This window comes from Pongo abelii, chromosome 8 (genome assembly GCF_028885655.2).
Source record: "Pongo abelii isolate AG06213 chromosome 8, NHGRI_mPonAbe1-v2.0_pri, whole genome shotgun sequence".
NCBI lineage: Eukaryota > Metazoa > Chordata > Mammalia > Primates > Hominidae > Pongo > Pongo abelii.
This window is the reverse complement of record NC_071993.2, coordinates 82,407,802-82,435,601: the sequence shown is the minus strand read 5'-3', so window position 1 is coordinate 82,435,601 and position 27,800 is coordinate 82,407,802. Positions and strand designations below refer to the sequence as shown.

Sequence of the window (27,800 nt, the reverse complement as noted above, 5' to 3'; positions counted from 1 at the left end):
ACATTTTATAGAGAGAAGTGAGATAGGAGAAGAGTAGCATGGGCTCCAGAACCAAGCTGTGTGGTTTGAGTAGGTTTGACCCTGTGGTCTTGGGAAAGTTACTTTAATCACTCTTTACTTCACATTTCTCATCAATTAAATTGGGATAATAATAATACCCTCCATGTAAGGCTACCGTGGATATGAGTTAATATATGTACAGTGTGTGGAATTACACCTGGCAAATAGTAAGTGCTACATAAGGGTCAGTCATCTTTGTGACTATACATTCAAAAAATACTTCAAAGAACCAAAATACTGCCCTTTCCAGGTGGTAGAACTTTAAGTGATTTTTATTCTTGCCTTTACATTTTTTCTATTCTTTCTTATTTTTCAAATTGCTTATAATAAACACATATCACTTTTTTAATCTAAAAAATATATGATGCCTTTAAAGAAGTAAAGCACCATTCAAAATATATTTTATTCTTCACTCACAGCATCTAGGCATGAATGGTTTGGGGGTTTTTTGTTGCTTTTTTTTTTTTTTTGCTAGGGGGTGAGGGTGGTTTATTTTATTTTATTTTATTTTATTATTTTATTTTAGAGCAAGAGAGAGAGAGAGAACGTCGCATAAGCCAGTCCACATTGCCTAAGTGTCTGTTCTCAAGGAGCACAGTAAAAACCCTTGGGCCCTGGGAAAAAAGAGTGGCTGCAAAATCTCTCTATTAAGAACATGAGCATTGGAACTGACAAGAAAATGGCACTGTCACTTTGAGCAAGTTGCAGATTTTTCTTGTCTCAGTTTTCTCATCTGCAAAATAAGGAAAAAAATTATTCCCACTTCATAAGGTAGCTAAAGCAACACCACACAAAATTGAATAAGGCCTGCCACATGGTAGGGACTCAGGAACTTTTAGCAATCATAGAGATGATCAAAACTCAGAAGGGAGCTGCTCAGCCAGCGCAGGTGAGCAGACAAACTTGGATTTGTATCAAGCGTCTTGTCCCTATTTGCAGTATGGCATTCAAGGTCAAAGGAGGGCCTTCTACACTGAACCCGAATTATCCTCTATTTCAACATCCTATTTATAGCCTTTTGGAGTGTTTACCAATCATTTGTTTTTTGTTGATTTATTTCAACAAAAAACAAACTTGGATTTGTATCAAGCCTCTTGTCCCTACTTGCAGTATGGCATTCAAGATCAAAGGAGGGCCTTCTACACTGAACCCCAGTTATCCTCTATTTCAACATCCTATTTATAGCCTTTTGGAGTGTTTACCAATCATTTGTTTTTTGTTGATTTATTTCTTTGTTTCACTATATTTTATCTGTCCTCACAATTAGATTGTAAACCCCATAAGAGCAGGAACCAAGCCTATTACGCTCATTATGTTATCCTCAGTGCCTAGCACAACACCTAGAATAAAGTAGAAATCAGTAATTGTGTGTGTGTGTGTGTGTGTGTGTGTGTGTGTGTGTGTGTGTAAAAGAGTCATGTTCAAATAAATGAATAAATTTGGGCCAGTTATTTTAGATGCCTTCTCTATTAAAAAAATTAAATGATATATAGTGTCTGACACATAGTAGGTGCTCTTTCAATATTAATTTCTTCTTTCTGGGTATTCATCAGATTAGCCATTATCATTTTCTAAAATTACTTTGACTGTCTGAATAAATGCTGTCCGTGATGCATCTTAAACTACTATCCCCTGTGCCCATGAAATTGCTTGATAAAGGCAATTTTTTCCACAGAACAGAGCAAAAAAAGCTTAGAAACTATAATTTTTATAGTTCACACCCCATGCATGCCAGACATAAAAACCATTTTGAGGAGCTAATTAGTGACGTAAAAAAATAAATTAAAAAAATGAAAAATAAAAATGTAACACTGGGTTTTGGCAGCCAAAAAAACGTTCTTTTCAATCTAAAAGTGGTCATCAATCCAATTTGTATTGCCTTAATTCATTTCTTAAACAGAGAGGAAAAATTGGTGATTAAGATGTGTAATGGAAAATTTTCAGAGCAAAGTGAGGAGGTGACTGGAGACCATATGTTGCCCAAGAACAGAGCCTTCAGCAAACGTTGAAGAAGAACAAATGTGCTGATTTGCATGCTGTCGGCGATTATGTCCTGATGAAAGAATACATCCCATTAGTACTAATGGGCATTACATACACATGCTATTAAAACAACATATAACCTTTCCTGAGACCAAGAGCAAAGGAGACGCCAACAATACATTGCCAGCAGCAAAAAGAAGAGCAATGTAAGTTGCTGAATCAGAATTTTTCACACATATTCACATTAGAAAAGACCCTATTTCTAATATTAGCAAAGCAAGGACTCTCCTAGCATCCTATGTTAAAATCAGCTGCCACTGTCAGACACACAGAATCCACTGTGCCTGTAGCAATGAACGAATCTACAAAATTAAGACATAATGGACCTTGTTATTTACCTTGATGCATGAAGTTCAACCCAAATGATAAAACTTAACAGTTAAATTATGCAATAAATATAAGCTCAGCACTCACTATATAGTATGCAGTAAACAATGCTGGCACAAACTACTAGGCAAAGTTAAATACAATTCACTGAAGAGTAACTTGGGTAAAGTTTTCAGTGTTAAGAGTGAAAACGTGGCCACAGGCTTCCATCAGCCAGTGGTATAAACCCAAGCGGTCCTGGCCCTCCAATTCCTCCTAAACCAGTACTCAAGTTCCTTTGTGCTCAGAAGTCCAGAAGTCAAGCCCAAAGTGGTCAGGTTAAGGTTCCCAGGAAGGCTACCCTTCTTTCTCAGACAAGACCTGTGGTGGGCTAGAGAACAAATTCAGTGACACAAGTCAAAATGAAGTTGGAGTCAATGTCAGAGGAAGGCTTCTCAGGTTTTCTACAGATGTTCTCATACACCTGGACTGGGAAAGTATATAAACCAGGTGAGATGGCAGCAGGTGTCAATAGCTATTTATCCTCAGCCCTGGAGAAGGACACTTCCTGCCTCAGCACTGCCCCAGTGACCTGAGACTCAATGATGTGGCTGTAAGGAATTGTGACCTAGGGCAAGACTGCTTGAAGACAGAGATCATATTGTAGCTGTCTTTGAGTTTCCCATAGTGCCCAACACTTTGCTTTGTGTAGATTACATACTCAATACACAGGAACGGTGGGATTATAAAGGTAACTTTACAATTACCTATCCTTTCCTTTTATCAGTCACTGTTCCTTTTCCTCCAAGTTCCCAGTACCCTCAAAAATACCACTTCGAGGGTCTACCAAAGCTGACGAGCCAATCAGACCCAAGTTCAATCATATTTCCACTACTTGATAACAGCAAACACTTCTACCATGCCAAATATGTGCCAGACACTATTCGAAATACTTTTATATACAAACTCCTTTAATCCTCACAATAACCTAGAGATAGATACTATTATCATTCCTGCATACAGGAATGAAGACACTGAGGCACAAAGACAGATGTTTAGTCTCTTGTCCAAAGTCACAAAGCTAGCACTCTGGACCTGGGTTCAAACCTCATTTCTAACACTTATTAGCTATATGGCTTTACCTAATCTTGTTTGCTTCTATGCCTTCATTCAACAAATACATAATGAATGCAGACTCTGTGTTAGGAATTGTTCTCAGCATAGGAGATAAAGTGATGAATGGGACAAAGATACCCCTTTTCCATGGTCAGAGACTAATCAAAGCCATAGATAACATACCATAAACAAAATTATTTTATGTAAGAACAATAAAAATAAAGATGATGATAGAGCAGTGAGGGAAAACCCTTTGTTAAGGTGGTCAAAAAAGTTCTCTCTGGAGCCATAGCAAATTAGCTGAAAATCAAATGATAAGCCAGCCAACCTATTGGCCAAAGGCCAAGATTTCACAATAAGAAGACACTTGGTTGCTAGTGCCATTTTTAGGGAGAATGCTTGTAGGTGAGGGTTAACATGTGATGCAAAGGTCTTCAGGCATACTGTCCCTTTCTACAAGTCCACTGACATACCTCTTCCCCAGATCTTGTCCTCCAGCCTCTAATCTTCCTGCTCTGAGGCCTCTGTCCAACCAATCCAAGCATCTGCTGCTGATAACGTGTCTGCGTGTATATTCTTACCTTGGGCCACTTCTTTTCTCACACAAAGTGGAAGAGCAAGTGTAGCTCATGAAGCTCTGCCCATTGAGACGATCTCACCTCACTATTCCCTTTCACAGGGTAGGACTGCAGAGCATCAGCAGTCCATTCTAGGCGTCCACTCACATACTGAGCTGACCAATCTGGTCTTTTCTCCTCCACAGTTTCCTTCTCTGTCAGCTGGTTATAAGGAACCCTTCATGTGGCTACAAGTGTGTGCTGAGAAAGAGGGCCTAGAGCCAAAGTGGAGGATGGTATAAGGGTCTGGACACCCCTAGTGCAGCTTACTTGTGCCTTCTGGCCCTGTTCATGGCCAATGCCAGGTGATGATGATAATGATGATGGTGGTGGTGACCATGATGGGTCTACCCATTCTTAGTAGATCTGAGAGAATCTAGATCATAATAAGCAACTCTGGCCACAAAGCTGTTTGATGGTACAAAGTCAGACGGCCTGTCCACCCAGGGCATAATAGCATGCCAAGAGCCACTTTTGGAAAGCTAATATAGTTCTCTTTTGCAGATGGTATGGCCTTACCCTAGAATCCTAGAGGTCTACATTGTCATCTTCCTATTGGGGCTTGACATAAACTCCACAAAGAGTCCTTTCCACCATACAGACTTATAGTACAACAAGACCTACCAGGTCTAATGGTCCAAGCGGCAGGGCTGGTTGCACTGCAGACTGGATCTGCTACAGAGCTCTTTCCTGGTCTTGATGCTACTCAGAACTGGCAGTATTTCATGTCTTATATAAATGGATTGAGGCAGTATTGTCAAAGGTGAAATATTCTGCCCCAGAGCCCAAAAAAGCCTAACTAAAATCTGTTATTATTTCTTAGTGGTAGAGGGAAGTGATTAAACAGATTTCCTTTTCTTTGGAGGGGATGTCTCAGCATAACCTAGACAACATGAACTCTAAAACTTTCATCAGTGTCACCAACTTTCATCTATGTACTCCTAGTGTTTAACTTCCACCCTCTGGAGCACATATATCTTACCAAAACCTCCAGTTAATTGCTGTCTCTTGCCTATCTGATCCAATGAATATGATGTCATCAATGTAAAGGACCAGGGTGATGCTCTGTGCAATTTCCCTATGATCTACATCCCTTCAGACTATATGATGACAATAAAAAGAAAAAACAACAAATCCCTAGGGAAAGAATGTCCATTCCACATAAATGAGAATGCTTCTGATCTTTGTTATTGATAGAGATGGGAAAAATGCACTCATCAGCTCAATAGCCATGCACTGGTCTACATATCTGAAACTATGTCAACCTACTCTAGCAAAGATACAATATCCAGCATAGCAAGCACAATTGGGATCACTACTTGTTTGAAGCTACAGTGGTCTACTGTCAACCACCAGAATCCATCAGTTTTTTGGTGGGAGTCAGACCGGTGAATTAAAAAAATGCTATGATGGAGATTATCAAACCTACATCCACCCAGCCATAAAGATGAGTGTGCCCAGCAACATTCCATCATCAAATGGCAGTGGTACATATGTGATCAGGGCCCCAGCAGGCCCGAACACACAAATGAGTTACATGAAGAAGTGGCCCAAACGCCCATGGTCCCCGCTGCTGCTACAGCTACACTGCCTTCTGTTTCTTAGCCTGCACTGAGGTGGTCACATGAGGAGTCTTCTATAGCCAGCTGACAGAGAAAGAAAACACTCAAGCCAGACTTACAGATGGTTCTGCATGAAATGCAGGCACCATTCAAAAGTATACAACTGTACCACTGCAGTCCCTTTCTGGAACATACCTGAACACAGTGTTGAAAGGAAATGCTCTCAGTAGGCAGAACTGTAGGCAGTGAATCTGGCTGTGCACTTTGCTTAGAGGGAGAAATGGCCAAAGATGTGATTCTATACCAATCCATGGGCTGTAGCCAGTGTTTTGGCTGACTGGTCGGGGACCTGGAAGAAACATGACTGCAAAATTGCTGACAAAGAAATATGGAGAAAGGGTACGTGGATAAATGACTCTGAATGAGCAGAAAAGTGAAGATATTTTGTGTTCCATGTTAATGTTCAACAAAAGTGGATAAAATACTGGTCAGCCTCTCTTGTCATCACCCAATAGGCTCATGAATAAGGTGGCCACAGTAGCAAGGATGGACTTCATGGCTGGGCTCAGAAACAGGAACTTCCACTCAGCAAAGCTAACTTGCCTGTGGCCACCACCGAGTACCTAATCTGCCAACAGCAAAGACCAACAGCGAGTCCCTGATATGGCACCATTCCCCAGGGTGATCAGCCAGCTACCTGGTAGCAGGTTGATTACACTGACTTGCTTCCATTATGAAGGGGGCAATGTTTTGTTCTTATTAGAATAGATATTTACTTTGAATATGGATTTACCTTCCCTGAATGCAACGCTTCTGACAAAACTACTATCCATAGGCTTACAGAATTCCTTATATGCCATAATGATATTCCGCACAACATTGCTTCTGATCAAGGAACTCACTTCACTGCAAAAGGAATGTGGCAGTGGCCCTATGCTCATGGAATTCACTGCTTTTATCATGTTCTCCACCAGCCTGAAGCAGTTGGCTTGATAGATTTTCTGAATAAGTATCCATTATATGGTTCTGTGTCTCCCTTATCCAGGATTAATGGGTCCAGGAATCAAATGGTGAAGGTGGGGTGGTACCAGTCACCACTACCCCTAGGGACTCACTAACAAAAGTGTTGCTTCCTGTTCCCATAACTTTACACCCTGCTGGTTCGGAGGTCTTACTCGCTGACCTCCACTGGCCCAGAGGTCAGAGGAATGCCTCTACCAGGAGACACAATAATGATTCCATTAAACTAGAAGTTAAGATTGCCACCCGGCCACTTCGGGTTCCTTGTGCCTCTGAATCAACAGGGAAAGAAGGGAGTTATACTGTTGGCAGGGGTGATTGATCCTGATTACCAAGGGTAAATTGGGATATTATTCCACAATGCAGGTGAGGAAGAGTTTGTCTGAAATGCAGGATTTCCCTTAGGGCATCTCTTAGTATTATCATGTCCTGTGATTAATTAAGGTCAATGGAAAACTACAACAACCCAATCCAGGCAAGACTACTAATGGTCTAGACCCTTCAGGAATGAAAGTTTGTGTAACTCTTCCCTAAGTATCCCAGGTAAAGAACCACAACCAGCAGAGATGCTTGCTGAAAGCAAAGAGAATACCGAATGGGTGGTAGAAGAAGTCAGTTATAAATAGCAGCTGTGACCACGTATATGACCAGTTACAGGGGCAAGGACTGTAATTGTCATAAAGATTTCTTCTTTATTCATTATGAGGAATTTTTTATTCGTACACATTTGTGTGTATATATACATACATTAAGCAAGTATCCTTGCTTTCTTTCCTCTTATTACGTTATCATGTAATATAAGTTATATTGACTTTATGTCAGTATATAAGTATTGTTAATTTTACATCACAGTATTTAAGTTATGGAATATCAGCAGAAGAGTAAACACTATTCAAGGACTTTACCTCCTCTTCTATGGAAGGGATTAGTAGGTTATCAGTTGTACACAGAGTTAGTTTTATCACATTAAACAGAATTACGACCTTGGTATTGTCTCTGTGGAGAGATGAAGTATTGTTTAAGGCAATGTATATGGGTGCCAAGTTGATAAAGAGTGAATTTGTGATGGTTCATTTTTATGTGTCAACTTGACTGAGCTAAAAGATGCCCAGATAGCTGGTAAAATATTATTTCTAGGTATGTCTATGAGAGTGTTTCTGGAAGAGATTAGTATTTGAATTGGCAGGCTGAGGAAAGAAGATCCCCTTCTCCGAGTAGACATCATCCAATACATTGAGGGCCTCAAAAGGACAAAAGGCAGAGGAAGAGCAAATTTGCTCTCTGCTTAAGCTGAGATCCATCTTCTCCTGCTCTCAGACATCAATGCTCCTAGCGCCCAGGCCTATGGACTCAGACAGGGACTGATACCATTGGCTCCATTGATTCTGTTTCTCTGGAGCACCCTGACTAATACAATTGGAGATGAAATAAATGCACTCACCAGATCAATGACCACACACCGGTGTATGTATCCAAGGCCACATCAGTGCTCACTTCACTAGCATATTCCTTATTACTTTTGTAAGAATGTTCTCCTGACCCGTCTATGGAAAATGGTCAATTAATCATTTTTCTGGCCTTATCTTGTATAAATATTCTAGCAGGGCTCCTTCTCTGAGCCTTCTGATGGCTTCACCACCTACCTGGGCAGTTCTAACAGTTCTACTTCATTTGGTGTGGGTCATTGCATTCTCCAAGTTTCCAAGAGCCATTCTAGCACTGTCTCCTGGGGTCTTTGCCAATGTGTTAAAAGTGTGTGTCCAGGGAAAAATGCTCTCATATTGGGTAAATTCTCCATTATCCAACTTTATATTCTGTCCCTTGGTTCAGCACCTTCAGAAGCCAGAATAGCTTGGGTAGCTATTCTATAAAATAGACTCTGAGATGGTGATATACATACAAAATGTTTATTGGTGTGTGCTCTCAGGAACAATGCCTGTAAGAAGGTAAGGCAAGCAGGATTGAGCATAGGAAAAGTTTTAACTGATGTACTTGCAACAGAAACTTCAGCTGACCCCATGGGGAGGACTGGAGCCAGTATGGCTCTTCAGAGCTGCTTTTGAACCCCTCTGCAGACAGTTCCTGAATGGAGACTGCCCCTGGACAAAGGGCACACCATGAACAAGGCAATTCCCTTCCACCAAGGCAATTCCTGAAGAACAGCCTACACTCCCAGCAGCTGGACGCATGAAGAGGGAATCAGCATTAGAGAGCCCATTAGACACAAACCTTTGTAATAAAGTGAAAACCTTCCAAAGCCTAAGTTAGCAACTTCACCTTTAGGAGAAAAGCAGATACTAAGAATTCCAAAGGGCAAAGGCCCCAAATTATAAGTTATGAGGGTAAAATATTGGAAAGAAATGGAAATACTTCATGTGTCTCTATAAAATAATGAACTTTCCTTTAAAAAGGTTAATTGCTCAAAGAACAGTGTTTCTGTGGCTTCCACAGTACTGCAGCTTTCACAGACAATGCAAGCAGACACTTGCTATTTTGGGCCCAGTTAGACCAAGAACAAAAGCAGAGTTCACAATATGGCGCAAAGCGGGTTGTTTATATGTTATCACATGCCCAGTCATTCCTGGCTTTATGTTTCCTACATACTTAGTGACTATCCTTATGGAACAGAAGACTTTATGAAAGTAAATCCCAGCATGGCAAAATGAAAAATACTTTGGCATCAGAGAAAGGAGACCTGGGTTTATTCCCCAGCTGTCTAACTAGCACTGTAACCTCAGATAGGTCACTTCCCCTCTTTTGGCCTCAATTTGTCTCCAAAATTGGGTCATATATTGAAAATACATGGCTAGCACATACTTCTTACCCTTCTCACTCGTGGCAGACATTGCTAATGTGTGAAGGTACTCTTTTAGGCTAAATCTAGATATGAAACTTAGAATCCTCTCAACAAAGTGCTCCAGGAAATCACTACTGACTAATCCGTGTTGACAATGCCATGAAACCTACACCATGATCTGGAATGAAAGTTCCCTTCTCGCATCCACAGGCTACAATTTCATGCGCAGAGCCATGAAGACTCACAAGCCAGGGTAGCTCCAGCAACTCTTGTGTATACACACCCTAGGATCCCATGTCAGCAGTAAGATCACAGAGACACTCAGCAGCTGAGGCAGAAGTTCTAGATCGTATTTCCACTTTCTCCAATGCCCTTCATCTTGGTAGGCTATGGCCAGGGAGTTCATCCATAGCTTAGGTTCCAGCCCCATCCATCCCTAACTCGACCCACTAGGGAACCTCTAGATTGAGGTAACCCTAGGGCACGTCAAACAATCACACAGGGTCAGACTATCACCCAAAAAGCCGATCTTAGGATGTGTCATCACATTAGTGCAAATTAGCTCTGATTTTTCTGTGTCATTAATAATAATTTTGCTGTACAGAAAGAAAATCTTTTATTTCCACAAGCATCACAAAGACCCACCAACCCTACCTTCCTACCCCTCACAATTTCATGAGGGCCACTTTCCTCCTCTCCCAGCAAACAAACACAAGCAAGAATCTAACTGATCTATTGTGAGCAAAATAATAGTCCTCTTGCTTAGACCATTTGAGCTCCCATCATCCCCAAAGCTTTATTTCTCCTTCTAACCCTCCTCCCCTCATACCACTTCTCTCCTCTGGCTTTAAGTAGCTCATTCTGCATAATGAGGGTTTTTGCAAGGCAAACTCTGTGGTTCCTAAAAAGAATCTAGTGTCCTCATTAGGGTCAATTTTTTAAGGCCCTTCAACTATTTTGAAAATGTTAACTCTGTCCTTGTTCCTTGATTCATTGGTAATGCTGCCAGATCCAATGTATCATTCAATAAGTCCAACCGCTTGTCAAAAATAGTAACTGAATTCCCTATATTGCCAATTCAAAGTTTGATCTCCCAAAGCCCAAATACAAAAATACATTAAGCTCCACCGTGTTCAAATTTCATTTGGAGATTATTTGCTGATAGCTGCCAGTTCCCAGGACCCTAAGTCCTAAAATGAAGCCGGAGTTAATATCTCATTAGGTAAAAAGTATGACAGGATATGGACTTTCAGGGATGGGGAGAGCTCAAAAATCATGTAGTCCAACCTCCTTGTTTTACAAATAGGGAAACTATGCTCAGGAAGGCTAAGTGACTTACTCAGGGTCACACAGCAAATTAGTGATATGGCAGAAATTAGAACCCTTGCCTTATGGGCACCCACACACACATATAGACACATGCCCATCATCTTTTGTTATTCCAGATAGTTATGAGGCACCATTTTTTGGGGAATCTAAGGGACAAATAGAGCCAAATTTCTAACACCACCTCTCCTCTGGTGATATGGTTAGGCTTTGTGCCCCCACCCAAACCTCATCTTGAATTGTAATCCCCATAATCCCCATGTGTCAAGGAAGAGACCGGGTGGAGGTCATTGGATCATGGGGGAGGTTCTCCCATGCTGTTCTCGTGACAATGGTGATCTCAGGAGATCTGATAGTTTGATTAGGGGCTCTTCCCCCTTCACTTGGCACTTCTCCTTCCTGCTGCCTCGTGAAGAAGGTGCTTTGCTTCCCCTTCCCCTTCTGCCATGATTGTAAGTTTCCTGAGGTCTCCCCAGCCATGCTGAACTGTGAGTCAATTAAACCTTTTTCCTTTATAAATTACCCAGACTCTGGCAGTTCTTTATAGCAGTATGAAAACAGACTAATACAGTAAATATCTGGCAAATATGTTAATGCCCTACCCAACAGCCTTTCCCATTCCACCTTATTTTCCCTTACCCTAAAAGAACTAAGAGAATTTAGAGCAAAAAAAAAAAAAAACCCTCTTTTTTTTAAGTATCAATTTTTATCAAGGCCATAGCAATATAGATCTCATCAGAAAGAGATATAGGCTACCAAATTAATGTAGCTCAGGATACCTATCTATTGAAAGATTTTCCCAGCCCAAAATACTTTCATTTGCTGGCTGTGGTATCTAAAACTCCACAACAAACTTAATTCTTTTGGCTTGAAGAAAAGTTGCACAGAATTCTCTTAGGTGATTATTTATTCCATATCATTCAAGCTCCTAGTATGTTTCAGGCACTGTTATGAGCATAAGAAATAGGCATAGAGAAAAAGAAGGCACAATTTCTTTTCTCATGGAATGCAACTTTGGTGGGGAGAGCCTGACAACACACAAGTAAAATCTACTGCATCTCAGATGAGATCAAGAGCCATGGAGAAAAGTCCAGAAGGGAATGTGCTAGGAAGGGCTACGAGTTAGCGGGTGATCACGATCCCACTGACAACATGACAATTTAACACAGACCCAGAGGAGGTGGTAGAGCAGGCCACGTGGACACATGGAATAAACACGTTCTAGGCTGAAGGAACAGTAACTGCCAAGCCTTCAAGTCCAAATAGCAGAGTAAGCAAAAGACGAAGTGGCAGGAAATGAGATGAGAAAGTTGAATTAGGACGTGTGAGGAGCAAATCATATAGGGCCTTAAAAACCATTGTAAGCTATGAACCATCCAGGGCCCATAAGAGGCAGGTGACAGCATTTGACTTACATATTAAAGGATCAGCCCACACAATGAGAGATTACTTCACATCCACTAGGATGGCTAGAACAAAAACAGATAATAGCAAGTGTCGGCATGGATGTGGAAAAATTTGAACCCTCATGTATTGCTGGTGAGAATGTAAAATGGTGCAGTCACTTTAGAAAACAATCTGGCAGTTCCTCAAAAAGTTAGACAATCATTACTACATGACTCAGCAATTTCACTTCTAGGTATATATCCAAGAGAAATGAAAACATATGCCCATGCAAAAACTTGTACACAAATGTTCATAGCAGCTTTACTCATAATACCAAATAAATGGAAACAACCTAATGTTCATCAGCTGATAAATGGATAAATAAAATGTAACATATCTATACTACAGAATATTGTTAGACAATTTAAAGAAATACTGATACATGCTATAACATAGATAAACATTGAAAACATTATGCTAAGTTAAAGAAGCCAGTCACAGGGATAAATTTTTTTTTTTTTTTTTTTTTTTTGAGATAGAGTCTCACTCTTATGACTTAGGTTAGAGTGAAGTGGCACGATCTCGGCTCACTGCAACCTCTGCCTCCCAAGTTCAAGCGATTCTCCTGCTTCAGCCTCCCCAGTAGCTGGGATTACAGGCACACACCACCACACCCAGCTAATTTTTTATATTTTTGGTAGAGACAAGGTTTCACCATGTTGGCCAGGCTGGTCTCGAACTCCTGACCTCAAGTGATCTGCCTGCCTCAGCCTCCCAAAGTGTTGGGATTACAGGCATGAGCCACCAGCCCCGGCCTCCAAGGGACAAATATTATAAGATTTCATTCATATAAAATGTCCAAAGTAAGCACATTCATAGAAACAGAAAGTAGATTAGCAGTTGTCTAGGACTAAGGGGGCAGGGAAGGTTAGGAAGAAATAAGATGTGACTGCCAATGGTAATGGAGTTTCTTTTTAGAAGTGATGAAAATGCTATAAAATGTATTGTGGTGACAGTTACACAAATCTATAAACATATTAAAAATCGGGCCAGGCGCAGTGGCTCACGCCTGTAATCCCAGCACTTTGGGAGGCCGAGGCGGGCAGATCACCTGAGGTCAGGAGTTTGAGACCAGTCTGACCAACATGGAAAAACCCCATCCCTACTAAAAATACGAAATTAGCTGGGTTTGGTGGCGCATGCCTGTAATCCCAGCTACTCGGGGGGCTGAGGTAAGAGAATTGCTTGAACCTGGGAGGCAGAGGTTGTGGTGAGCCAAGATCATGCCATTGCATTCCAGCCTGGGCACCGAGTGAAACTCCATCTCAAAAAAAAAAAAAAAAAAAATCAGAGAATTGAATACTTTACATGGTGAATTATATGGTAGGTGAATGATATATCAATAAAGTGTTATTTTTAAAAATCAGTCTATCATTTGGGCTGCTTTGGTAAAACTATAGAGTTTCAAGGGCAGAAGCATGAAAACCAACCAGGAGGCTGTTGCAAAAACCAAGTGTGAGGTGATGGTGACTTGGACCAAAAAGTGAGTGGTGAAGGTGGAAAGAGTCATTGAGTTTTGTGTTCCTTTTGAAGGATGAGTCAACATCTTTCCTTTCTCAGAAATTGACCATAAAAATATGAGTTAGAGGTAAATGTCACGTTTGAGGTCTGAGCAATTGATAGGGAAAGTTCCCATGTACTGTGAAAAGGACATTGCTGGCTGGGTTCAGCAGCCCATACTTGTAATCCCAGCACTTTGGGAGGCTGAGGTGGGAAGACTGCTTGAGCCCAGGAGTGCAAGACCAGCCTGGGCAACATACAGAGATCCCGCCTCTGCAAAAAATAGTAAAATTAGCCAGGCTTGGTGGCATGTGCCTAGTCCTAGCTACTCAGGAGGCTGAGGTGGGAAGATCACTGAGCCCAGGAGTTTGAAGTTGCAGTGAGCTTTAATCAAGCCACTGTACCGCAACCTGAGTGACAGAGCAAGACCCTGTCTCTAAAAGAATACATATAAAATAGGAAAAGAACATTGCTGGAAGAAAAAAATTACTGGTGGGACAGGATACCGGGAGTTTCATCTTGGCTATGTTAAACCAAAGACCCTGTTCGCCATCTAAGTGGAGTTGTCAAGTGGGCACCTCAATCTGGCATTCAAGGGAGAGATGAAAACTGAAAGATAAATGCAAGTATGATCAGCAGGTAGGTACTTTGAACCCTGAGAAAGGTGCCACACTCACCTACCAAGTGGGAGTAGGTATAAAAGATAAGAATTCCAGAGACTGAGTCTTGGAATATGGTAACATTTAGGTGTTTGGGAAATGAAGAGAAACCATTAAAGGAGTTGCAAACGGAGTGGCTATTGAGATGGGGGGGAAATGGGTAAGTATAGAGTCTTAGCACCAAAGGAAAAAAAATGTTTCAATGATAAGGAAGTAATCATTTGTGTTAAGTGCTTCTAATAAGTCAAGTAAGATGAGGACTGAGAATACTCCAATGGACTTAGCAGTTTGGAGATCATTGTGTGACATTCACAGTATCAGTCTTAGTGGAGTGTTGGGGGCAGAAGACTGATTCAAGTGACTTCAAGAGAGAATGAAAGGAGAGAGATTGGATAAAAACATAAAGACAATTTGTTCATCTCGTTTTCTTGTAAAGAAGATCTGAGAAATAGAGTGGCAGCTGGAAGAGATGTGTGTCAGGAGAGTTTCTTTTTCTTTGAGATGTGAAAAATCACAGCATGTTCGTATGCTAATGGGAAATTATCTAGGAAACAAATAAACAGGGAGATTAATGGTGCTAGAAAGAAGGAAACAGCCCAAGAACCAAATCTAGAATAGGGAGAAGAGCTGAGGTCTGGTGGCCAGTAGGAGGGGCTGGCCTTAGGCATGTGGAAAGCTCATCATAGTCACGAGAGGCCAGTGAGCCCAACAGCACAGATTCAGGAAGGTGTGAAAATTGGAACATGTAGACATCTTTTGATTACTTCTGTGTGAAGCGGGAAGCAAAATCATTAGCTGAGAGTGGAGAGCAGAAGAGGACGGAAAGGGATACTAGAATTTTGAGGAGAGGGAAGTAAAATTGTCCATAGTAAAGGAAGGGAAAGACTAGACCAGGCAGTTCTGGCAGCCCTAGTGGTTATTAATTAAGGTGCGATGTTCAGCATGTGTGTTTTCTCCTGCCACATTCAACTGCAGAGGAACAAGCAGAGAGTGTAATTTAATCCAGGTTGGGGTCTTCCAGAGGAAAATAATGAAGAGAGAGAGGGTGAACTAGTTGATGGAATGCAATAAAGTGATGATAATGATGGTCCAAGGAGTCTAGGCTGGGTAGAGAGTAAACCAAGAACCTTGAGGAGAGGAGGGACAGTGGAAAGACGATAAGAAAGTGTGGGTCTCAGTGGGGAAGAGATGTGGAGAGCTTGAGGAGGGAGGAGCACATTACACCATTATCAACTATTACCACCTCTGCCTGAATTCATTTACAGGCATTTGTTACATTGAATTAAATATTTTTTTAGAGACAGGCTCTCATCATGTTTTCCAGGCTGGTCTCAAACCCCTGGGCTCAAGTTATCCTCCTGCCTCAGCCTCCCAAGTGGCTGGGACTATAGATGCATGCCACTGCAAAAACTGGATTCAATTTTAATGGATTAATACTGCCAGCAAAGTGACATTGTATGCTAGTTTCCTGGCACTGCCATAGCTGGGTGGCTTAAACAACAGAAATTTATTGTTTGAGTTCTGGAGGCTAAAAGTCTTGAATGAAAATGTTGACAGGGTTGATTCCCTCTGACCATTTTAAGAGAGAATCTGTTCCAGGCCTCCCTCTTAGCTTCTGGTAGCCTCGGACATCCATGACTTATGGATGGCGTTCTCCCCGTGTCTTCACAGTCTTCCCTCTATGTGTGTTTGTCTCTGTGTCCAAATTTCTCCTTTTTATAAGGACAGCAGTCATGACAGGTTAGGACCCACCCTAATAACCTCATTTTAACTTGGTTAACTCTGTAAAGGCTCTATATCCAAATAAGATCACATTCTGAGGTGCTGGGAGATTAGTCTTCAACATGTCTGTTTTAAGGCACACAGTTCAACCCATAACACAGAGTATCATAAGTTATAAATACATGCTGAGAAAACCCACAAGAAAATTGTACTAGCAGGATACCTTAAATTGAGAGTGACCAAACTCGAACTTAAAAAAAACAAATGCCTTCAGTTGAGAAAGGTGATGTTCATTGGAAAAGTCTCCAAGTCATTCATTACCCTTTATTACTTGAGGGCAATTAGTAGGTAGGGGTGCAAGACTGAGAAGTGAGAGGAAGCTAGTAAAGTTACCTGCATAGTGGTCCAGTCAGGACCCCTGGGGAAAAGCCACCTAAAGGCCTTTAGCCAGGCTCTCCCAGCCGGGAACCAAAAAACTTCTGCACCAGGGCCTAAAACACCGTGTACTTGGCACTGTATGAAAGAAGCTGGTCATACCAATAGGATGGTCCTATTGGTCATGAAACAATAGGACTGGAATTCTCCCAACTTCAGGAAACATGATGGTAACCACTGGACCATGGCAAACCATGCAAACCTTCAACACAAGACACTTCTCTCTCAGACCCGAAGCACCTGGCAAACCAAATGCATTCTACAAGGTGAGCAATAGATGACTTTTTTGAAAGTGTATGGGAAGTGGATGCCCCATGCCTGGAGCCTCAGTTGGGAAGCTTTTTGCATTTTGCCAGAAGATTTATCAAAATAAGGGTCTAAGTGTGAAAAGCTGGGTAAGCTGATTTCTAGAAGAATGATTATCAAACTGCATCAGCGAGATCGTTGATTGGCTGCCATTTGACCTAATGAAAACTGATCCTGGTTTAATTCATAGACATGAGGACTAGCAGCAAGTGGGCAATTAGGTCACTAAATTTCAGTCTTCATAAATTCAAGTTAGCACATTACTAGTTTATTGAGCACACAAATTCATTGCTTCTGCTAACAGTTCTGATTCCTACACAATGCTTGGCAACATTGCCAGTTCCAACACAAGCTCACAAACAAACAGCTGGAATTTCCAAGTCACAGCATGAATCCTTTGTTGTCAGCATATTATCAGTGTTATCTTGGGTTAGTTGGTTGTGGTTTTTAAATTGCTGCTGTCCTTGTTTTTCAATTACACATTACTGTGGTTTAGTTACAACATTATTAATTTAGTTTGTTGTCATTGTTTGGGGAACCCTGCTGTGTGAATGGTGCATATTGGCACCAACCATATTTTTAACTAAACTTTAAGACATGTACATATTGAGATTTAAATATGTATCATCCAGACCATTATTCCAAAGCAAATTTTGTATACATTTATAATATAAACCTATTGTGTAAACATATATGCTATATATTTATATTCCCCCAAGTTTGCTTATAGAATGACATTTTATTGGTGATAAATTTGTGTTCTTTATATAATTTCCAACATGTCATCAAGTTAGTGTAATAAAATTACTAGATTATTTTTATAGGTATAGATCATTGTTTTATGTGTATGTGGCTCTAGTCTTTTCTTATAAAATAAATAGTAGGTTGTCACCAATAGATCAGCTACATTTTCTTCTTTTGTTCCCCAGATTATGAAAGGCTACACCTTACTTATCTAGGTTTGTTCCCTGCAGGGATTGGTACCTGAGGGATCTGAGAATTGGAATCTTTGGCACTTGTGTTAGATGTCAGCTTAACAAAAGTTGTTGGGATAGGGATGTACAATAAAGTGAAGCAGTTAAGAGCAAGGGCCAGGTCAAATCCTGAACACATGTGCAGGTGATGTGACTACCAAAACCTTTTCAGCTTCTTTGAGTTTCAGCATCCTCATCTAGACATTGAAGAAATGTATCTGTCTCACAAGGTTGCTACCACATTAAATGAGACAGAACATATAAAATTCTCAGCACAGGGAGTTATACGTTGCTTTGGCCCATTCTTCAACGGCTAAGGCAAATCATATTGCTGCTTGTGAGTTTAACAAGGTGGAAATGTATAACTGCCCTGCAGAAAAGGTACCATAAGAAAAATGGAATATTTGATTAGCAGTAATACTATCAACATTGCTGTTACTAACTCGAAGATAAAATGAGGCAGGTAACTTACCAAATGGTTCATCCTAGGTTTATTCATGAATGGAAAGGTTTATGTTTGAGGTCGCTAACTGAAAGTATAATCTTTAGCCTCATTTTATTTAGTGTAGTGGCTGACCTAGCTTAACTAGTAGAGTCAAAAAAAACCCTGCCAATGCAATCTAAGCTACATTTTAGAATAAACTCTAAGTAGATTCTACATTCAAGGTAACTATCCATGTTTCTCTTATATACAAATCCCAGTAAGAGACAGCTCCAGCTACCATTGCACAAGTGCTCAGAGCAGTGAGTCCAGGTTGTCCTCATTGCTATGACTTCATTTTCAGCCAGATTCTCCCCGTGCCAAAGCTGCTCCAACATCTTAACAATGTCTTAACAATGACAACATGCTCCGCAGCACCCATCCCACGCTGCTCTTCCCAGCCCCCTTTCTTTCTAACCTTGCTTCCTGAAGCACCAGGTCTTGCTGAACCACAGTGGTTCCTAAGGAATAAGTAACTAAATGATCCTTGGGAGAGACATTTTTAAAGTCCATACAATTTCCCAAGAGCTAAATTGACATGGTAGAATAATGTCCACTTTCAAGGGTTTTATTTTTACGTTCACCAGGAACCTACAGTGAACCAGAATGACAGCTAGACACTGAGAAGAGAATGCATACTTTTCAGTAATTCACAGTGGGAAAGACAGTGGCCAGTAACCCAGCAGGAGGATGTGTGAATGGAAAAGCTGTAAGAGGCCACATTGAGCCAGGGAACAGACCCATGTCTAGTGCAAATCAAAATGAGCTTAAATCATTTATCAAATGGAGAAACCCACCCACCCATGATGACCCACTTTCCCCAAAGGCCACTCAGGTGAAGTCTTGAATTTAAAGAGTGATAACTCAGAGCTCTGACATTTTGCAGGCTTGGCTGAATAACGAGAATAAATAGATCAAATTCCTAAGAATTCACAACTAGTCTTGGCAAACCAAGTAAGTGTCACTTGGACACTCTAAGTCTAGTCTAGACTGTAAGTCTAGTCTAGTCTTGACCCTAACTTCAGGAAGCCAAGATAGTGCTGACCCCCTTGAAAGTATAAAGTTGAGGCTGAATGAGATAAAACATAAAGTACAAAATTGAGGCCCAGATAGATTATAAAACATAAAGTATAAAATTGAGAACCAGTCAAAGGACATGAGTAGACACTTTTCAAAAGAAGACATACATGTGGCTAACAATCATACGAAAACAAGCTCAACATCACTGATCATTATAGAAATGCAAATCAAAACCACAATGAGATACCATCTCACACCAGTCAGAGTGGCCATCACCAAAAAGTCAAAAAATAACAGATGCTGGCAAGGTTGCAGAGAAAAAGGAACGTTTGTATACTGTTAGTGAAAGTGTAAATTAGTTCAACCATTGTGGAAGACAGTATGGCAATTCTCCAAAGACCTAAACACAGAAATACCATTCCACCCAACAGTTGCATTACTGGGTATATTCCCAAAGGAATATAAATCATTCTATCATAAAGCCACATGCATGCATACATTCATTGCAGCACTGCTCATAATAGTGAAGATATGGAATCAACCTAAATAACCATCAATGGTAGACTGGATAAAGAAAATCTGGTACATACACACCATAGAATACTATGCAGACATAAGAAGGAACAAGATCATGTCATTTGCAGGAAAACAAATGGAGCTGGAGGCTATTATCTTTAGTAAACTAATGCAGGAACTGGAAAACCAAATACCGCCATTCTCACTTATAAGTGGGAGCTAAATGGTGAGAACACATGGACACTGAGGGGAACAACACACACAGGGGCCTATCAGAGGGTGAAGGGTGGGAGGAGGGAGAGGATCAGGAAAAAAAATGAATGGGTACTAGGCTTAATACCTGGGAGATGAAATAATCTGTACAACAAAGCCCCATGACATGAGTTTACCTATATAACAAACCTGCACATATACCCCTGAACTTAAAAGTTGAATTATAAATAAATAAATAAATAAATAAATAAGATAGATAGATAACCCAAAAAAACAAGGCCCAGTGAGATAAAACACACATAGGTGATGAGTGAAGCTCTGGCCTCCTGTGTCCCTGTATAAACTTCCCCAAACTTCAGCCATTCCCATGCTACCTTCAGAGACCATGCCATAGCTATGTGCCACCTGCTGTATTATTTATTTAATCATTTTAATATTGAATAACTCTTTTTAAACTGAACTTAAACTTAACCTTCTCCTAAGCAATAACACTGTGAATTCACAGGTTTGATGTGCTAATTATTTTGCTGTTATACATTAAAATAACTATTAAAATATTTTTAAATATGTTCATATACCCTTAAGATCACTGATGTCCCACCACTGATGCCCATATTGAGCTCAAGATGGTAAATTCTGCCACCTGCTGCCCCCACAGAGTGTGGCTCACCTGCGTCGTTGTAACAATGCTAATTCCTTTATCATTTCTCCCATTCTTCCTTTATCCATAACCCACACTCAAACCAGTGTCTAATTTTTACTCAGAGCTGCTTCAGGAAATAATTTAACAGCTCTGCCTTCTCTGTATTTCTTTTTTGCATGTTTACCTCATCTGAACATCCACACCTATGACAGGAGACTCCCCATGTTATTAGTCCCTTGTCACAAAATTGGTATCAGGAATTCACTTTTCCAGCCTCTCTTTCAGCTAGGGCACAGCCATTTAATCCAGACTCTGTTCATCTGATGATCCCACATGAGATTTTGAATTCACTTGTTGGTACACAAAGAAGGGCCACCTGGAGTTCATCTTTAGAAGGCAGTAGATATATTCAGTCCATTTCTTCATCAAGTTCACAATCCAATGTGCTCCAAATGGGTGTTTTTAGACAATTGCAATATGGTGAGATAAATATTCTAATTAGAGCACATACAGAGCACCCCATGCAGAGGTTTACAGGAAAAGTATCAGGGTAGTCATGCTTGAGTTGATTCATAAAGAAAAGAGATTCCCAAGCGGACAAGGAAGTAGGTAGCTCAATAATGATTAACTATTATTATAATCATTCTTGCCAGATTAGAGTCAGACAGACCTGGATTCAAGTCACAGACCCATTAAAAAGGTCGGTTTGCTCACCTATAATCTTGCTCCATTGGATCTGCAAAGAATAAGTAAGATGATTTAAGTAAAGCACATACCAAAGTATTTGGCACACAGGTTCATTATAAAAGCTATTTATCTTCCCACCTCTATTTTTTTATTAGAATGCCCTCTCCACTTCCATTCTAGAAAAATCCAAGATTGGACTTTGGATTGCATTCTTGAAAAAATTATAAAATTTGGTTATTTAAATTTTACTTGAAACACTGCCTCTTCCGTGAAGCTACTATTTATCCCAAAGACACAATCTTCCCTCTTTCATACTTCTATTTAAGCTGATCTTGACCTCTCTTGTACACACTCATACCCTTTCCACTTCATAATGCCTGGCTCATAGATGGTACCTGCTTGCTGAGCTGAATTAAATAGCCTCATTCTCTCCTCTGTTGCCTAGTCTTAATGCCTGCTCTTCCATTTTTTTTTTAAATTCTTGCTATCTGTCTAGCTAGCATTATGACCACTATAAGACTCTGACTTCGAAAAAAAAAAAAAAAAAAAGTTTTCTAACTCTTTGTGCAATTAAACTACTATTATGTCTCTGATCTTGAGATTCTAGCCATGCATTCACCATTGGCCAGTCCCTTTCCAAACTTTCCTTCCTCTCTTTTTATGATATGTATTTTCTGAGCCCCTTTATGTACCTATATGTGGTCACAAGCACTTAGCATACATCAATGAGTAGGAGAGACCTCATCCCTAGTCCTTGATCTCAAAGGGCTTATCTTCCAATCTAAGAGACAGTCAATAAGCAAATAATAACACAAAAAAATGACAACTATAGTGACGCTACAAAGGAAAAATACAGACAGTCTTGTCCTAGGCCCAGATTGTTCCTTTTCTTGCCTCATCTAACCTTTCCTCCTGCCTTTTCATCCTCTACATCCTTACCCCAATTTCTGTATGTCCAAATTCTTATCCCTTAAGGCCTGTTTCCAATATTACCTTATCATGAAGTTAAGACAAGTTAGAGAAAGAAGTTTGTGCAGTGGTAAGCCTACAGATAGAGTTTTATATACATCTTCTCACCCTTGCTATAAGCTCCTGAGGGCGTGGCCTCAAATACTGCATGGTAATGGTTACAATGCCACCTAACACAAAGCCAGGAAAGGAAGTAATCAGTAACTCTTCATGAAATTAACAAAGAATCCTCTTCCTTGTCCTGACAGACTGCACTTGAAGAGCTCTGGCTATGTAGAGAGATGCGTCATCCACGCTCCTTGTAGGAAATCCTGTTGTTTCTGTCTTCATTCAGGCACATAACTTTACCCCAAAGGTAAGGACGCACTCACCAGGCAACAATGCCAAGAACTTAGAACACTCTGCGTCATGATCCCCATGGTAACTAAGGCTGTGCACAAAGGAATCGGCCATGAGAGTATCTTAATCCAGAAAGGCTGTGTGTTTTTCCTTATATTGATAATTCTGTTATTACGGCCATAATAAATGGTTATCTGGATCACAAGCTGCTGAACAGTATTCTAAATTTCTAAACCCATCATTCTATCATATATTTACCATGAATGTGAAGTGTGATTCACCAATAGAACATCTGAGGTTGTTGATGGGAGCCTTGGGTCAGGTCAACGCTTAATTACTGTTGGTAAATAAGCAGAAACTTATAGAACATTAGACTGGAAGGTACACACACTTACTCCTCTGTTCTCACAAAGCTTGCTACTTTCCACCATATATTTGGTTTTTATCTTAGGTGCCATGCATAAACAATGCCATGTGCACTGCTGTGAGGAGTGGGGAATATGCACGCTTCTGTTTGTTTGGGGAATGTAAGAGCTGTGGGGTTTTAATTACCCTGAGCTGGTAGAGATCAATTAGAAAAACAAACATATTAGTAAAATACCAAGAGCTCTTTTGCTGCCAGAGGATTGTAACTTGAAATCATAACACCCTAGAGCTTTAGAGCTGAAAGAAATGGAAGAGATCAGGAAGGCCAAGCCCTTCATTTTGCAGATAGGAAAGCTGAACCCCAAAGAGGCAAAATGCTTGCAGAGTAGTTAAGAGCTTGTGTTCTGCTATCAGACAGACTTTACTCAAATTTCAGGTCCATGATGTGCCAAACTACCTTGGCAAGTCACTCAACTTTTTTTGACCTCAGTGTCCTCATCTGAAAAATGGGGACAATGACAGACTTGTAAGGAATAGTGAGATAATGGATATAAGGTGCTTAGCACAGTACCTGATCTAGTAAACAAGTGCTAAATTTTATCATTATTATTATCATCATTGCAATCTAAAGTCACATGGATTATTAGTGACATTACTTTTGCTCAAACAAATACTCCCTTACACATCTCTGGGTTTATTTTTATAGAAAACAAAAAATATGTCTTGTCCCAACAATCATATGGTCCAAATTAGTTTCCAAATCAAGTTTTACATTAATTCTACATTTTCAAGTGTTTATTGAATCTTCTAGTAATCACATATTCTACATTGTCACAGCTCCAGAAACTTAGTTCACTTAGCATAAATACATTCTCGTCCTAAATGTGTAGTCACTCAAGAACTATTAGTGACTTACCAAGATGTTTTACTTTGAAGAGTGCAGAATCTCTTAGGATATTTGACTAGAATTTTTTTGCCCTTTCCAAAGGCCCCAAATTAACAAAACACAGTGCTTTTTGTGGCTTGATCTAAATTGATAATTTATAATCCATGACTCAGAAAAAGATTACTTCAGAGCATGACATGCAAATGCAGAATTCATGGCTCTTTGTTTAAAATCAAGGCCCTTTTTCCTTGACTGCATTTACTATAATTAGAAGATTGGACATTCTCACAAGGGGTTGCAAACACACCATTGGCGACGTCACATGTGAGATGCCAGAGAAAAGATTAATACTTTTCTGCTGAGTGGCTAGAAGCTATTGGTCCCCAACACAGCTTGCTGTCTAAATAAAATGAAGTTCCAGAGAAGGGAAATACCGGGAATTTGAATGATGAATAATACTAAAGAAAAGAGAAGGCTCTACTCATACCACACTTTCCACGGGGTGGTAGGTGATAAGAATGGAAGGACCATGTGACCATCTAGTCTAGAATAATATGGTATTTTCAGGGCCTGATGCAAGTTTTGTGGGCCCAAAGTTTACATAATTGGTGGGGTTGGGGGCTCTTTAAGTTAAAAAAAAATGCAAAATTATAAATATTAATGAGGCCCCTCCCGAGGTCTTAAAAAAGGCCCTAGCAAGTGAGGGGTCCCTGAAGGTTTTGTTTTTTTTTTTTTTCTGAGACAGCGTTTCACTCTTGTTGCCTAGGCTGGAGTGCAATGGTGCAATCTCAGCTCACCACAACTTCCACCTCCTGGGTTCAAGCAATTCTCCTGCCTCAGCCTCCCTAGTAGCTGGGATTACAGGCGCCTGCCACCACGCCAGGCTACTTTTTGTATTTTTAGTAGAGATAGGTTTCACCACGTTGGCCAGGCTGGTCTCAAACTCCCGACCTCAGGTGATCCACCCACTTGGCCTCCCAAAGTGCTGGGATTACAAGCGTGAGCCACCATGCCCGGCCAGGGTCTCTGAAGCTTAAACTTAATAACTGCATGATGAATTCACTCTTTGATGCTTGATAGTTTGTAGACCATTTTCACATAGGTCAAATTTAACAGATTAATTAAGAACCTAAGTTATAGCAGAATCCTGGTTTGACCTGGGTGGACGCTTTATAGCTGTATCACCTTAGGCAAGTGTCGTAAACTCTCTGATCCTCAGTTTCCCCAACTATAAAGAGAAAAAATAATATCTCCCTTACCTCGTCATGCAACTTTCTTAAAAATCCATGTAATGCACTTTAAGAGGTACCCAGCATATGGTAAGAGTTCAATAAATAGTATTATTTTTGCTATTTCCTACACTATCTCATTCAATCCACATCTTAACCCTGTGAATATTTGTTCAGAAAATAAGATGTTTCCTCTTTAAGGTCAACCCTTGATTATTTGGGAATTATTATTCTTTGAGTCCATGTCTATTGTTTCTCTTTTCTAATGCCTACCTTGACTTCTTGTCTATTTTATCCCAGAATGAGTATAGGACAGGACAAAAATTGAAATTCAAATCAGTTCATCAACAGCCCTGGACGAAGAAAAATATATTAGCAGTCCAACCACTTACTCCCCTTCCCCAAGACCCGCTGTTCTGTGTCAGCTACTGCCTCCCCATAATGGCCATGACCGTGGGCAGTGGAGACCATGGGGACACGGGTGTGCAATGATGGTCCTGGACTAGCCACTAACTCTTGAGGACAGACACTTCACCTGTTTCTTTTTCCATCTGTCAGATTAAGAAGATGGAACGTAAGTTTAAGGGCATGCTTGGTTCTATTCTTTCTCCTGAAAATTCAGATGATGCCTTTGATTTTATAAAGAAGAGGGTCATTTTTTTCATGGAGAAGAACAGCCATACTTCCTGGGAGAGAGAACCTCACAGTCCTGACTGCAGGCAGGGACAAGGTTCAGCTCTGACATCAAATACCGGGGACTGGAATTCAGGTTCCACTACTTACTATTGGTGGGACCTCGGGCAAGTTCTTTTCAGAAGACACTACTAGCACCTACCTCACAGGGTTACTGTGAGGATCAAATAAAATGTGCAGGTAAAGCACATAATATAGTGCATGGGAGGTTATATATATTTAATTCATGCCACGGATTGATTATGACAATAATAAATGCTATAATTACATAAAATTATTTAAATTACTGCATATTATAAAAAACAAAAATTGTTATTCCCTAAAGCTATGAAAGTCCTGAGTAATAATATATTGTCATCACCTTTTAACAACTGTCAGACAGCAATCTCAACCAAACTTTGAAACAAGAATGTAACAGAGAGTTAAGGAAGAAGCCCCAAAGAAACCCAAAGTATTCAGTTGTTTCTTACATTAAAAAGGGTTGGAACATATTTAAAGGAGTGAAGGGCCTTCAGAGGGCATAAAGGTTTCGTCTTACGTGCCAAGATGAGTTCTGGCCATCTGGTACTCTCTCAAAGGGAGAATGTTGAGGCTACATCCAGGCATAGCAGGAAGAAGTGCTGTGATCTATTAGTAATGTCTGCCACGGACATGCAGCACAGAGTCTAGTTACATTTACTATATAACAGCTATCTCTGGATTCTCTTCTGGAACTCAGATCATTTTTCCAGGCTCCGCCATTAGATAACGTACAAGATCATTATTTTAGGTAACCAATGACCTCAATCTTCAGAAGCAAGAAAATCTTACTATGTATTTAACTGTAGATAAATATGTATTAGTAATAAGTCTACCAAGAAATTGCTCAGGAGTGAAAGGGAATCTGTAAGTTGTGGCCTGTTTCTCTTTCTATTGCTTTATTATATACTATTTGCACTCTCTCTAATTCTGTTTAATCTCTGCAGTTCTCAGCAGTCAAAATCTTTGTGTTAATTCTCTGTTGAGCAGGGAAAGAAAAAAAAAAAACCCCTGCTGATTTCTAACACAATACTTCAAAACAGATCCTGTTTCTGTTACTTTTGCATTACATACCTAGCACTTGGAACTAGTTTTGGTATAGCATAGGTGCTCAATAAGTGCTTTTAATGAATTAATCGGATGCATTTGATGTCATCTCCCTCTTAGGATGTGAGCTTCTCTAAGACAAATATGGTGAATTACTCATTATTTGCTCCTTTGCCCTCACTCCCTAAAGTGATTGGCACAGTATCCAGTACATGGTAAGGGCTCTATAAATATTTGTTAAATGAATGAAGTATTAATGACAGTACTGCCAACTTTCATAGCCTCAAATTTCTTCTGCTATTGGTTAAGGCCTCTTGCTACATAAATCTTTCATATCAGTGCATTACAGTATTTGAGAATATTTCATTTGAAGAACTCACCAGAGAATATTTCCCATAAAAAGGAACAGCCTCCTATATTACCTTATTACTCACTAATTTCATAAGAAGTGCTGTTTGCTAAATTCCTCCACCCTGCTTTTGCCTTGTTTTGCACTTTCACTGCTATCTGCTTTGCTCCCAAAGCAGCCCCTCATACTTTGGAAACCACAAGGAGCCATCAATGAACCAAGGCTTTTTCCTCATGAAACACTTTCCTTCTAAAGCAAAATCTTTCTTCTCCATTGTCCCAATCTCTCCCGAACTTCTGCAGTGCCCTTTTTGTCCGGAGGAATTTCCATTTACCACATCCAGTAAATACCTTTAGTGATCAATGACTCGGCACCTGACTTTTAACACTCAATCAAGACGCATTATGTTTCCATCATGTGATGGTTAAATTTAATTTAAAACAAAGAGATTTCTT

The 27,800-nt window shown here is 40.2% G+C and overlaps 1 long non-coding RNA gene across 1 annotated transcript in view; it reads right to left on the bottom strand.

Annotated features, from left to right (window-relative positions):
• Positions 1-22,794, bottom strand: part of LOC129048288 (uncharacterized) — a 43,762-nt gene extending 20,968 nt beyond the window's left edge. Inside the window, exons 1-2 of the long non-coding RNA XR_008510518.2 lie at positions 22,527-22,794; positions 21,477-21,498 (exon numbers count right to left, since the gene is read on the bottom strand). This is a non-coding gene — a long non-coding RNA (uncharacterized LOC129048288). The remainder of the gene's footprint in view (positions 1-21,476; positions 21,499-22,526) is intronic.
• Positions 22,795-27,800: the final 5,006 nt, after the last annotated feature.